The 13,703-nt window shown below is 44.4% G+C and overlaps 1 protein-coding gene and 1 pseudogene across 17 annotated transcripts in view; one reads left to right on the forward strand and one right to left on the reverse strand.

Annotated features, from left to right (window-relative positions):
* Positions 1 to 13,703, forward strand: part of DIP2C (disco interacting protein 2 homolog C) — a 469,662-nt gene that overhangs the window by 205,644 nt on the left and 250,315 nt on the right. The gene's annotated exons all lie outside the window — the stretch shown is intronic.
* Positions 4,889 to 6,994, reverse strand: LOC100057652 (ras-related C3 botulinum toxin substrate 1 pseudogene; annotated as a pseudogene).

Genomic DNA, 13,703 nt, shown 5'->3' on the forward strand with positions numbered 1-13,703 from the left:
AGTTTATTCATGAGCTTCCGTTCTGGGGAGAAGCGTCATTTTTCAGGGTTGAGCTTCACATTTTCTCTGTCATACTCTGAGACTGGAGCAAGGTTTTTTGGGAAGAAGCAACCATTAAATGTACCTTGTCACCCTCAGTGTTTGGGTAGCTGAAGGTCTGTTTCCCTGAAGTCAGCATCCACCCCTTCACTCTGAAACAGCATGAAGCAGCAGCAGCAAGGTGTGGAATCTATCCTCCCAGTCAGTTGTGCGTGCTTAAGCACGTCATATGTCCGTACCTGGAGGATTCGCACAAAGAAAAGAACATTAAAGGCACTGAGAGACCATTCCTGTTTCTGATGCAGTCGCGTATGTAGGTGGGTTGGGTTTCTGTTGGTAACGAGTCTTGATCAGACCGGCTTTGACAGTGAGGGTGATGTGTTGGACCCCTGAGAGAGGCCGTGCTGCTGTCCTGCCCTGATGGTACCCCTTCTGAGATGTGCAATGTGAGTGGAGGTCAGAGCGTCTTGTCCATCGGTACTTCTTCCTGCAGGAATGGAGGCTGTGTGCAGGAAGGGAGTCCCCTCTTGTTTATTGCCATAGCTGGGCAGGGGCTACGCTCGGGTGACACTTGCTGGGTGAAATGATGATTGAATGAGTGGGTTCATGAGCCTGGAAACTTCAGAAGTAGTACGGGCTTTGGGTTTGACTGTTTATTGGCTTAACACCACTGTCCAGCCCTGGGCTCTTTTTCTAGTTTGTCTTCCATGGTGCCGCCTCACCCACGGTGTGTTCCCATGTGGTCACCACGTAACTGTCGCAGCCCCAGAACATCCTCCACCACATTGCCCCCAGGCCTTGGGGGTGGGTTGGGGGAGGGCCATGCCAGCCAGAGAACCAGCCCAGACCCTGCAGTCACAAGAATGCCGGGCACTGGTTAGTTCAGGCCTGGGTCACCTGGGCCAGTTGCTCAGGCAGGGGCTGGGTCAGATTTGTGCTGCAGGGGAGGGTGAATATCGATGAAAAATATGCATATTATTAGCACAGCAGATGAGGAAGTGGGTACTAGATGGGCAAATTGAAAAGTCCACAACAAGTTCCACATGCAGACCTGGGCTTACAGATCCGTTCTAGGTATTCCAGTCAAATGATGACTGTTGAAGTGGGCAAAATAATGAAATGGTCTTTGGACTAACTTAGAGTGGGTTGATCTAAAACAATCCTTCTTACTTTCTTTTAATAGTAATAATGACTTGCTTAAAGGATAATGGAGTTAGGAACAGGTTGTTGGAATCCAAAATTTTATTGTCCTAGGGGAGGATATCTATTATTGCAACCCACAAGAATTTTGATCAAACCAAAAGAGACAGTCTGGAGGCCTCTTCCTGGAGGAGGGGTGTAGCCATCACTGTCTATAGGACACTGAAAGTCGTCCTATTTGTGGATTGCTCCGTTAGTTATTGGACGTACAGTTTTCCGCCAAACTATGTCCAGAGCTGCTTCTGGACATAAGCATGAAGTGCCGCTGGACACCGGTAAAATGGGTGCTGCAAACTGGCACACCTTTGCCTATGAATAGAGGGTGGTGCCGTTGGTGAGTCAGAACACTGGGTGTCAGTGTCAAATGGAAATTGCTGTTCGGATAAGCATAGTCGTTAGGTTCCTGACGACCTTTGCTGCTCGGAGACTTTCTCAGGAAGTGAGGGGTAGACCCACGCAGCATTGGTGGGAGCTTGAAACTGAGGGGTGACAGAGGACCACTGTTTATGTTCACTTAGGGCCCAGAGCCCCTCCTAGTGCTGCAGCCCATTTAGGATCACAGACGGTTATAAGGATGACCCTGATTTGGGAGCGGGATCTTGCTTCTAAGTTAGACAGGAAGGTGGATGTTAGTGTTTTCCTTTATCCGTAAAATTCTCTCACAGCCCCCTGCCATACACACACACCACCAAACTATGCTTAGTGAAGATCTTTCAGGGTCTCAGTGTTGTGCTTGAAATGTAAATTTCATATGGAGATGTAGCATGATTCCACTCATGTCATAATATTTCTTTTCAGCGAACTGCACTGAAGAGGTTTCTAGGTTTCCTTCCAACTTTTAGATGGCACCTAAGTGTTGCAAGACTTTCTGTTGACAAGCACGGTGAGATGGCTACTGATCAGTAATAGATGACCTCTTATGTCAGCACAAGTAGGGGTGCCTTGAGATAAATGCAGGGTAATGTAGATGTGTTTGTAAAGTGTCAGTCAAAAGAAAGGGGGCATCTCTCTACTAGTGACAAATTTGCTTGGAGTATTGATTTTGTTTCAGCTCAGATGGAAAATGGTGAATGGCATTCAGTATAATCTTTCAAAAATCCATTTAGAAGGCATCCATATTTTGCTGTTTTCTTCCCCTTGCTATCTGGGTATAATGAGGAATTCTTTTTGTCATCATCACCAACCAGAAACTTGTATTGAGCACCTGTTCTTCTTGGGCACTATGGTGTGAACAGGTGGAATTGTCTCCTGTCCTCGTGGCCTCTCAGATCAGGTGTGAAGAGAAAGAAGATAGATTGTGGGAGGGCCGTGGGGAAGGAACATGGAGTTGGTGTAGTGGGAAGGAAGCTTTACGGAGAAAAAAATTCATAGATACTAGGACTCCTCTCAACCCCTCTTCCTTTTGTTTGTTTTTTCGTTTAGCATTTCTGAAATGGGGATGCATTTTATGATCGAAGGGGTGTCATAGTTTAATTAGTGTATTTTTTTATCTTGCTGCTAGGTAGATTAATTAAAGGTGGGTAAATGTAATTAATACATTTGCCTTGAGTGGTAAGGTTAGATTTGATGAATACAGTGATGCATGGAGAGGGAGAGAAAGGTATTCCAGGGAAAGAGAATGGACATTGCAGATGGGGACTTGTTTGTGGAATACAGAGCCATGGAGATGAGAATGGGAAGGGAGTGTAGTGCCCAGCTGTAGCGCAGAGTGGGACTGGTGGGATGGCTGAGTCCAGCACTGGACTGTTTCCATGGAGTCAATCTCCACAGGGACTGGACTGACCGCCAGACCTGAATTTCTGCCTGCTTCTTTCTTCACAATCCCCAAGATGAGGAAAAAGCCTCTACTGTGGGTGAATTATCGTCTAACAACCATCTCTGGAAACTGTTCTTGATAACTCTCTTTCAGGTTGGTGATCGCCTTGGACCTGGGAATTGGATCCACCTTGAGCCTTGCTTCAGGCTGTAGGTGCCATGCAGAATGGGATTGGATGTAGGTTTGGTTTGGATGAAGGATTCGGGAGCTCAGTTCAGGAGGTCACCTGACATCCAGGTCTTGTCAGGGACATGGTCCATGTGGCATCACCCTGTGATGCCTTCAGGAGGTCCTTTGTGAGTCTGTGAACTTGGACGTCATCCACTCAGACTCCTAAAACATGGGAGTAACACTGTGATTCTGTATCATGCTCAGAGTGCATTGAAGACCTGTACATCTGCTTATTCAAGACCTATAGTGCTTGCTGCCTGGGGTGCTTTCCAGGAAAAGGTTTGTCTCCATAGGCCAGTGGGTATATTTTCTATTGACAGAAAATAACTGGTGGCCTGTGTTTCCTTTTTTTGTTTAAGTTGCCAAGAAAACCCCTAAAGCATAATCGCCACCCTGTTGGAACTACACCATCTCAGGTCCGTCTATTCCTTCTGCTTCTTGTGTTTCTATTCTGTTGAGAGGCTGAGTTAATATAATTCCTCTTAACTTCAGATTTGAATTTGTTTCCTATTTTTTTTTTTTTTAGAAAAAGTACATTGATAAGCTTGTGTTGCTGTTTAACTGGAAAGCCAGGGGTGTGCTCATAGATCTGGGAGAATATAGAACACACAGGGGCATGCAGAGTGACCGAGGCCCAGTGTCTTCTCTGTTGCTCAAGAATATGTCTGCTTTTCCCATTCCACAGGCCTGGGGTGAGGTGACTCTGTGCTCCTTGAACAAGGTGCAGTTTAAGCCGAAGTGTGACTAGTAATCAACTTGAGGACGTGCAAGCTGATTTTAAGTAGGGACAAGGGACAGCTATTGAGTTCCTTGCACTTTGACACGCAGGAAACAGAGTCTGATGTTTAAAAATTCCTCCCTCCACTGGATTGTCGCCAAATTGGGCAGAATAAATGATGTCTTCACTGCTTTTCCAGGGAAGTGGGTTATAGGCCCATTATTAAACTTGGAAGACTTTCTTGAATCCCCCTCTTAGACTTGTTGACAAGCCTTACGTAACCAGGAGGACTCGCGGAAACCAACGTTCACCTTCATGTTACTCCTCACACTGTCGTCTTTGGATGGGCAGGCCCCAGAGAGCACTAGGGGATAGGACCCCAAGCCCACCAGTGGTTGAGAATAACCTTCCAGTGTCCTTTGACCTTAGAAGTGGAAGCTCTTCCTGTGGGTTAGGTATTCCCTGTGATGCATCCCCTCAACCCAAATCAGAGGAATCTAGTTTTGAGCATAAATATGTTCTTAATGTCATAGCTTTTATGGCTGATCTCTACATATGGGGCTCATTAATTTTGTGTTGGTTCATCGTTGGTAGATCCAGGAGTTTCTTGTATTGATGGTGAATATTTACCATCACGTATAGAGAAGGGAGTGACCTTTATCTTTGTACTGAAGTCAGATGAGAAACTATTGCTGTGGGATCCCTGGGAGGTGCTTAACAGCTCTTTTTAGGGTTGAGTTCTTTTTTTAGATATCCTAACATCTTTTAAAGCTGCTTCACTTACAGACTACATATGAAAATCATTCTTGGAGTAGAAAAGGATATACTTCAGCAGAGTAACTAATAACTATGTATATGTTAAAAATATCAGCCAAAAGTTACCCCAAGTGTTAACCCTTCTGTTTTGTCTTTTATATTCACTTATGATTATTTCAGTATCAAAATTTTTTTTTTTTTATGATTCCAGGATTTATTAAGTCTTACATGCAAAACATACTGCTAATTGCATTAGCAAAAGATCAATGTAAAAACACTCCACAATTCTGCAACGGTCAATTTAAAAAATTTTGTTCTAGTGGTTGAAAGGTCCGACCTCGTATTCTTGCCAGTGGGTAAGTTGTACAGAATTCATTAGCACGAGCATGGGGTTTACAGAACCTCACAGACCCAAAGGAACATCGTTAGGCAGGGCAACACCGGGAAGCAAGTGTCCACGGGGCGAGGCGAAGAGGGCCAGCGTTAGTCAAGGTGCAGTGGGGGGGATCTGGCAAGACAGCGATGTTAAGAAGGTTCATAGTTTAAGAATATCTAAAATATCTTAAAAACCGGAAAGCTGCAACACATGATTTTTACACCTAGTTACTAGAAAACTAAGGAAAGCACTTATTAGCTTTGAATAAAGTAAAATGAAAACAGGAATGCACTTTTTACTAATCTACAAAAGAAGTTTCTAATGCGTTATCAGAAAGATTTTATAATACAAGGAGGCATATTGCTCATGAAGAAGGGTGCTATAAGAAAAGCACGCACTAAGTTAGCGACTATGGGAATGACCAGTTCAAAGTGGAATTAAATGCCCGATTTCGGGCAGGGTGGCAGGCTTAGGAACGAGGAACGCTTCAGAGGACAGTTACGGATCATACCGACCGACCTTCATCGTCTGCTGCATTTGGCAGAAATTAACCTTTTAAAATGTTTACCCGTGACACTTTCATTCGGTTTAATTATTACGTGTACAATGTAGTGTAAATTAACCTCCACTTCATCATTTTGTCAAAATACTGTCTTCATCCTTTGATCACATCCAATGTCCCGCACACTCCACCCCAGGGCACCCAGGGCTGGAGCAGAACGCTTCATGGGACAGACACGTGAGGCAGAGTTCTGTTCAGAATCTCAGCAAAGCTAACACTAATTTTTTTTTAAAAATCTCACTATGAAATCAAAAAGCTTGATCCAAAGAGCTGAGTTGTTACCCTCATCCCATCATGAGCTACAGTACAAGGTTGGGTCAGGAACGCAGGAACTCGTCAGGGGTCTGCGCTAAGCCCGAGCCGAGGGCTCCAGAAAGGCGAAGGCCTCACACGGTTTACTGCTTAGTGTTCTCAGCACAACGCGACTTAGTTCACAAGGTATTTTGGCAACTCTCAAGCAAGAACAGGGGCTTTCGAAAAATAAGGCTTTAAGAAAGCTGGTCATTTTAGGGCTAAATTTTAATAGAACGTGAAAGTTTGAACTCTTACACTTTAAACAAAACCTAGAAATTACTGATTGGTTCAAAATGGTTTTATGGAAAAACTAATCTGTAACAAAAACTTGGCATTGAGTGCGAAGGCTCCACTGTTTCTGAGCAAAGCGTACAAAGGTTCCGAGGGGCGGACGGGCGGGCGAGGGCGTGGCCGTTCACAGCAGCAGGCATTTCCTTTTCCTCCTCTTGACGGGAGGCGGGCAGAGAACCGCTCGAATAGCTTCATCCAACACTGTCTTGAGGCCTCGCTGTGTGAGCGCCGAGCACTCCAGGTATTTGACAGCACCGATCTCCTTGGCCATGGTAGGCCCTGCGGGTAGGTGATGGGAGTCAGCTTCTTCTCCTTCAGTTTCTCGATCGTGTCCTTGTCATCCCTAAGATCAAGTTTAGTCCCCACCAGGATGATGGGAGTGTTGGGACAATGGTGTCGCACTTCACGATACCACTTTGCACGGACATTTTCAAATGATGCAGGACTCACAAGAGAAAAGCAAATTAAGAAGACGTCTGTTTGCGGGTAGGAGAGGGGACGCAATCTGTCGTAATCTTCTTGTTCAGCTGTATCCCACAAGCCCAGATTCACTGGTTTTCCATCTACCATAACACTGGCAGAATAGTTGTCAAAGACGGTGGGGATGTACTCTCCGGGAAACACATTGGTCGTGTAACTGATCAGCAGGCACGTCTTACCTACAGCTCCGTCTTCCACCACCGCACACTTGATGGCCTGCATCTCGGCCGCTCGCGGGGCCGCGGAGGCGAGGAGCTGCGGGCGGCGGGGTGCGGGGGGCCGGGGCTGCCGAGCACGCCGCCTCGCCCTCCGCCACTCTCAGTATCAAAATTTTTAAAGGTTTTTGTGATAATTTTAATTATGGAAAAATTACTCTTAAAACTCAACTGCATTTATAACACTTTAAAGAACTAATTGGATTACATTATTTGTTAACTTTTCCTGGGGCATTTTGCATAGTTACATAATTAATCTTTATCTCTTTGCCAGAAATCAATTTGTGTGTGTGTGTGTGTGTGTGAGAGAGAGAGGAAGATTGGCCCTGAGCTAACATCTGTTTCTTTTTGCTCGAGGAAGATTGTTGCAGAGCTAACATCTGTGCCAGTCTTCCTCTAGTTTGTATATGGCATGCTGCCACAGCATGGCTTCATGAGCGGTGTGTGGGTCTGCACCCAGGATCCAAACCTGTGAACCCCAGGCCGCCGAAGCAAAGCACACAAACTTAACCACTGCACCACCAGGCTGGCCCTCAATTCATTTTTTTTTTAGATCAGAAACCTGAAATGAAACATTCCTTTCCATTAAGTGGTATTTAACTATGTGGCTATCAATTTGTGAGTGTGAGAACAAGATTATCTTGTATCTTTTGGGATAATTTTTACTTAACAGTGATACTGCTAAATGTTAAAATTATGGAACAGTTCGTTTCTTTGGAAATTAGTATTTGTATATTCACCAGGTGGGAGCTGTTGGAAATGTGGACATGAAAAAATTAAGTCGCATTCATTTCGTACAGAAAGAAGATGTTAAAAAACCACTTTTACTTTTTGCCACCCTGTGGTTGCTTAGCTACAGAAATGAGGTCATCACGGGTACTAGACTCTTGTCTCTTTCACTTCCACAATCAGAAGAAATACTCCTTAGCAAGCACAGGCGTCTACAGTTTCGACATTTAGACTCCTGAAGATCAGTCTAGTGGAGTAGATGATGACATTGGTGAGTGCTGGCATTTATCATGTGGGATTGCTACCCCAGATTGGGCTGCTGGAGCGAGAGCCAGCAGGCCCAGAGGGCCTGAGACCTGCATCCTCTGGAGCGATGAGGACAGAGAAGAAAATGCAACAAAGAAGCAGCAGTGCCTATGAGGGTTAAAGCCTGGGAACGAATAGTAGGGGCAGGTAGACACCTTCGAGCTAATCTGTGGAAGAAGCCAAGGCCTAGAAGGACTGGGACAGTGAGTGATGTGGCCCCTAGAGCTTGAGAACTCTTGTAGTAAACAGACATTAGCAGAAACTGCCCACAGGGAGGTTGTGAAGCTTTACTGGACAGAGATGGGAAAGATGCTCTGAGAGCTGTGCTGGCTGCCTGCAAGTGGGGAACACTTGACCTGCTCAGTTTCCTCGATTGGCTGGGGGTCTGTGTCCTGAAACACAATGAGCACATCCACGGACATCCGCTTTAGTAAGCATCTGGAGTGAGGTGGCTTCAGCGAGGGTAATACACTCTCCCAGCTGGAATATGTGAAGAGAAGATGTGAGGAGACTAAAGTACAGCCGCCCTTCCGGATCTGTGGGCCCTGTAGCCGCAGGGCGAAACGATGGTTGTGTCTGTACTGAAGATATACAGACTGTTTTTTCCTTGTCATTATTCCCTAAGCAATGGGGTATAATGACTGTTTACGTAGCATTTACATTGTATTAGGTATTATAAGTAGTCTAGAGATGATTTAAAGTATATGGGAGGATGTGTGCATGTTACATGCAAATACCAGGCCATTTTATATAACGGACTTGAGCATCCTTGGGTTTTGGTATGGAATCTCCCGTGGATATGGACAGATGACTGAGGTTCATCAGCATTGGCAGGTTTCTGTGATGAAATTGAGCATGTGTCGCCCAGTGAATGGGACAAAGTGACTTTTCTTCCCTCTGATGTGTCCAGTGTTCACATTATTCCTGCCCATATGTGGAAAAGAGAAGGCGTGACTGGGCAACTGGGTCCTTTTCATGTTTTCCAGTTATGTATTTAGAAATTTATGGGTTATGTACATCCTACATCTGAATTTTTGTATTATTAAGCTTGTAAACTTTTCAAACACTTATTTTCCCCATGGGGGGAAATACAGAGCCACAGAGCATGGCTTCCACATAGCTTAGCTTCCTTCCATGACGGGTGCATGGGGAGTGAAATCCTGTTTTCACCATCAGTGTTTGCAAATGCATGTCTCTGTATAAAATTTTGTTTTTCTTGAAAGTTCCAGTTAGATCCTTTTACTTAACTAGATATTTAAAAGTGTTGTGCAAATGGACCTGCCAGCTGCTATCATGAGTGAACATGGGTTTTGGGTTTGTTTTCCTGTGATAGATATTCTATTAGTGTAAATATTTGTATGAATGCTGAACACTGGGGGTGGTGTCATTTTTCTGCTTTTCATTTTCCTCTAGGTTCTATTTAATGACTTGCTTACTGTCAGAGTGTAACAGGCACAGTGCAGAGTGAGGATTACAGGCCACAGTGGGTACAGGCTTCGTGAAGATCAGCCTTTGGTTGAAACCCTGCGTAGGTGTCTGTTGCTTTTGAATAAAATTAAGTGACATTTCCATTCTCAAGGGAGACATATGCACACAACAAAACAACTGTCAAAAAACAAACCTTTTTTTTTTTTGAGGAAGATTAGCCCTGAGCTAACATCAGTGCCCATCTTCCTCTACTTTATGTGTGGGACACCTACCACAGCATGGCATGCCAAGCGGTGCCATGTCCGCACCCAGGATCTGAACCGTCAAACCCCGGGCCACCAAGAAGCGGAACGTGCGAACTTAACTGCTGCGCCACCGGGCCGGCCCCCCAAAATGAACCTTTTAGCTTACTGAGGTCCAGCAAATTTAGTTTGCAAAGTTGAACTTTTTTCTTGGAAGTCATTTATCAATAACTTTTTTTCCTAGAAGTCATTAATTCAGTAGTATAAGTTTAAATATATTTGCCTAAAACTCAGCACAAATTATAAAACCAATAGAATATTGATTTAGGTGTATGGCCCCTGAAGGAATAATACCCAGTATGCGTAACATATTGGATACATGTGCTTAGAAAGCACAGAGTAGGACCACTCTTAAAATACACGTTTTTAACATACACTTTGGTTAGTAGATTTGCTCTACATTTGTAAAAACTCACAGTAGTTCTTAAGTAGTTTAGGGCACATATGAGTACATGTGTATGTGTAAACATCAGTGTTTTTCTCCCTCTCTTTAAACAAGACATCAGCACTCTTCTATACCAGTGTTAATAGTAAAAAACTGCTTTGTTTCATGATTAGAGGTCAATTTTCAGAAAATCCTTTTAATCTTTGTAAATTTAATTTACCTTAATAACATGCTTCTGGGACAAAACAAAACAAACAAACCAAGAAACACAAATGTTTGTGGACTGTATTGTAAATTTTCAATGCCACGTGCCTTAGGAAGGTAACGTTCACAAACAGAAAATGTAAAAGGGCCGTTTAGGGGCAGCTGATAAGAAAGCACCGGGGAAGAGCAGGGTGTGGGTCACCCGCACCTGGCCCATGCTTCATGGACATTGTAAGTGGCGGCTGCACTCTGCCTGCAGGATTGGGGGGAGCCCAGGAACAATGGCAGGGATGTCACTGCTCCTTACTGGGTGGCAGGACAGAACACAGCCACAATTGTAGGTAGAAACTCTAAAAGACATAGACCCTGTTTGTTGTGGCACAGAGGTTAAAACCAAGTTTAACTTGTCCTTAGAATGAATGATATATATGTTACATTTGATAATTTTTAAAGCGATTGTGTGTGTGCGTGTGTTCAGTTGACATTCCCTGCAGGGAGATGAAGCAGTGTCTTCACACCTACATTGACTGACCAGGTAATCAGCCCGGAGAGGTCTAATGCCTAGTGCAAGAGAACTTCACTGTGGGAGCTGGGCAAGCCTCACAGTCCTCTTTCCACCCTACACATTTCTCTAAAGAATACACAGTTGTAAGTCTTTTTAAAAATTTTTTGATGAGGAAGATTGGCCTAAGCTAACATCTGTTGCCAATCTTTCTCTCTTTTTTTTTCTCCCCAAAGCCCCAGTACAGAGTTGTGTATCCTAGTTGTAAGTCCTTCTATGTGAGATGCCACCACAGCATGGCTTGATGAGCGGTGTGTAGGTCCATGCCCAGGATCTGAACCAGGGAACCCTGGGTTGCTAAAGCAGAGCATGTGAACTTAACCACGACACCACTGGGCCAGCCCCCACAGTTCTAAGTCTTTATGAAATCATAAAAATTAGGAATCCAGAAGAAGTTTTCTTAAAAAAACAAAAAGTAAATGGCATGCTTTTTCTCTTTCTACTTTCCTGTGTAGGGTAAGCAATAGAAGCATATTGGTTTGGAATCAATATTGTTGGTTATTTCACATTGAATCTAAGATTCTTTGGTAACAGAATTTTTCCTTACAAAACAAGGACACAAAATCTTTCTCAGGTATAACTGTTCAGTCTGCCAGCCCCCCATTAGCTAAGCCATTGGAAGTCCGGTCTGTAGGGCCTGAAGAGGTTCTAACTGTGAGGGGTTTGCAGATAGGGCTGCACTCATGTGTATACAAGAGCACTCTAGAAGCAGACCCCACGACTCCATGGCACCCTGTGACCACTTAGAAAACCTCTCCCAGCAATTTCTTTACTGATAAGGCTCCCTGTTGCTTTTTACCACCCCCTGGCGGCTGGCTGAACAACAGCCTCCTGCAGGATGGCTGCCTGCTCTTAGGATGTTTGTGGGGCCAGCAGATGCTGTTGTTCAGGACATTGGATTCGAGGAACAGCTGTGCATGTGTATGTGTTGAGTATCTATAAAGATTTACGTGCATCTTAAACTTCTCGGACGAGTGAGTTGATATTGAAAATATATCTAGAAGAATAATAGATTTGACTATGTTACGCTTAATATCCAGGAGAAAATACTAGGTTTTGATGAAGTAGCTCTAAAGAAAACAGGAATGGAAAGAGTGGTGTGTTTTCTGCGTCAACATGACTAAGAAACATCCTGGTCATTCTGCGCCACCATCCCAGAATTACTAGAATGTCGACATTGGGCCAATGTAAACACTATTGATCTTTACAAAAGGTTTGATCCGGCAGCCTCAGAGCAGATGAATAACTGTGCTGGGTTTAAATCCGCACGTACATGGAGGCATCTGAAACATTCAGCTATTATTCATACTGAGCTATTCATATTCAGCTCTTAGGGTGTAACTGCTTGCTTTCTCCTTGTCCTTCTAGACTTTTGTCTGCATTTCAATGGAAGAGTTTTTGTTTAGTTTGTCTTTATTGCTCAGTATGCTCTAATGTTTAAAATAACAGCTACTGTTTCAGTAGTGCTGTCTCCACACCTGCCCTGCACCATGGGAGAGCAGAGTAGAGTGTTACGGAAAACAGGAGAATCTGAAAGAGGGAAATGTCATTGTTGACTGGCACATGGCAGTGCACCTTCTTGAGTAGTACCTGTGTATTCAGGGTAAATGGGAAGTTTAGGAAAGAGAAAAGTTGAGTAAAATAATGGTTTTAAAAAGCATAGCAAACAAAACCAGAGCTCGATACTCTAGAACACAGAGCAGGGGTCTTGGAGATGACAGATGTGGGCCTCAGTCTGGTTTTCTCACTTTGCATCTCCAAAGCCTGCTCTCCTCATCTCTAAGTCAGGATGATCACATGAAGCTTCCGTTGCCCAGTTTGCTGTTGTTGAATGGAGCCAGTGCATGTAAATACAGTGTAGTGCCTTGGAACCTAAGGAATTCAGTAAATATTGGTTATCATTAATGTTTTAAAGATGCCGAAGAAAATGGTTGCTACAGATAAATCTATTAGATAGTTACGCTACTGCATGTGAAAGTGGTAATTTGGCTTTTGATTTGCCTGGTACATTGCAAACTCACACTTAATCCCAGGGTTCCTCAGTGCTAGGCACACACGTGTGTTGTGTTTGTTGTTCCCTTCTCTTCTGTTCCTGTAGAATCAAGAACTCTGGCCCTGGAAGCATCTTTCCTCTAGACACTCACCATGAGGAAAGTGAACTGCCACAGTGGATGCCCGACACGGATGGGAGAGCATCTCCATTTGAGTTCACTCCGGGCTGTTGTCTGAACTTGGAGTAAAACCATGGAGCTTGCAGGAATCCCATCTTACCAGCTGGCCATTCTTCAGACTCTCCTCCCGAAAATGTGCCCCATCCCACCCCCAGTTTATCTTAGGACTGCCTTCCAGTTTTCTCCTCATATGTCTGCTCACCTATTGAGTTATCTCAAGTTACTGATCACTCATTAACCAGATGATCTGCTATGCTGATGGCCACTGAGATGAATCTGACTCCTTTTGGTAGTAAATGTTTTACTGTTTCTAGGTCATGCCTTTATTCAGAGAAGGGAACCTGCAGTGAGCCCTGGAGTAGGGAGTCCTTCAGGATTTCCCACAGCTCCTGCCATGGTGATTGCATCCAGTTGGTGCTCACTAAATGACATTTGAATTGAACTGAATTGACTAGTGGTCAACCTTGTGTAGCCCCTGTCTTGATTGGCCATATCTATCCTGGGGAACGCCCTCTCTCCATTACTTTGTGGATGAGGATGTGAACAGCATGAGCAGAGACTGTCCTGTGGTGGAGCCAGTACAGGAGAGGAGGGGAGCAGTGCTATGTCCACTGGCGTACCTGCTCACCAGAGGACGTGGAGATAGAGTTTTGGAGTCCTTCCTGAGGCCCCAGGAGGGAATCCAGAGAGAGTTAAAT

This window comes from Equus caballus, chromosome 29, assembly GCF_041296265.1.
Source record: "Equus caballus isolate H_3958 breed thoroughbred chromosome 29, TB-T2T, whole genome shotgun sequence".
Classification (NCBI taxonomy): domain Eukaryota; kingdom Metazoa; phylum Chordata; class Mammalia; order Perissodactyla; family Equidae; genus Equus; species Equus caballus.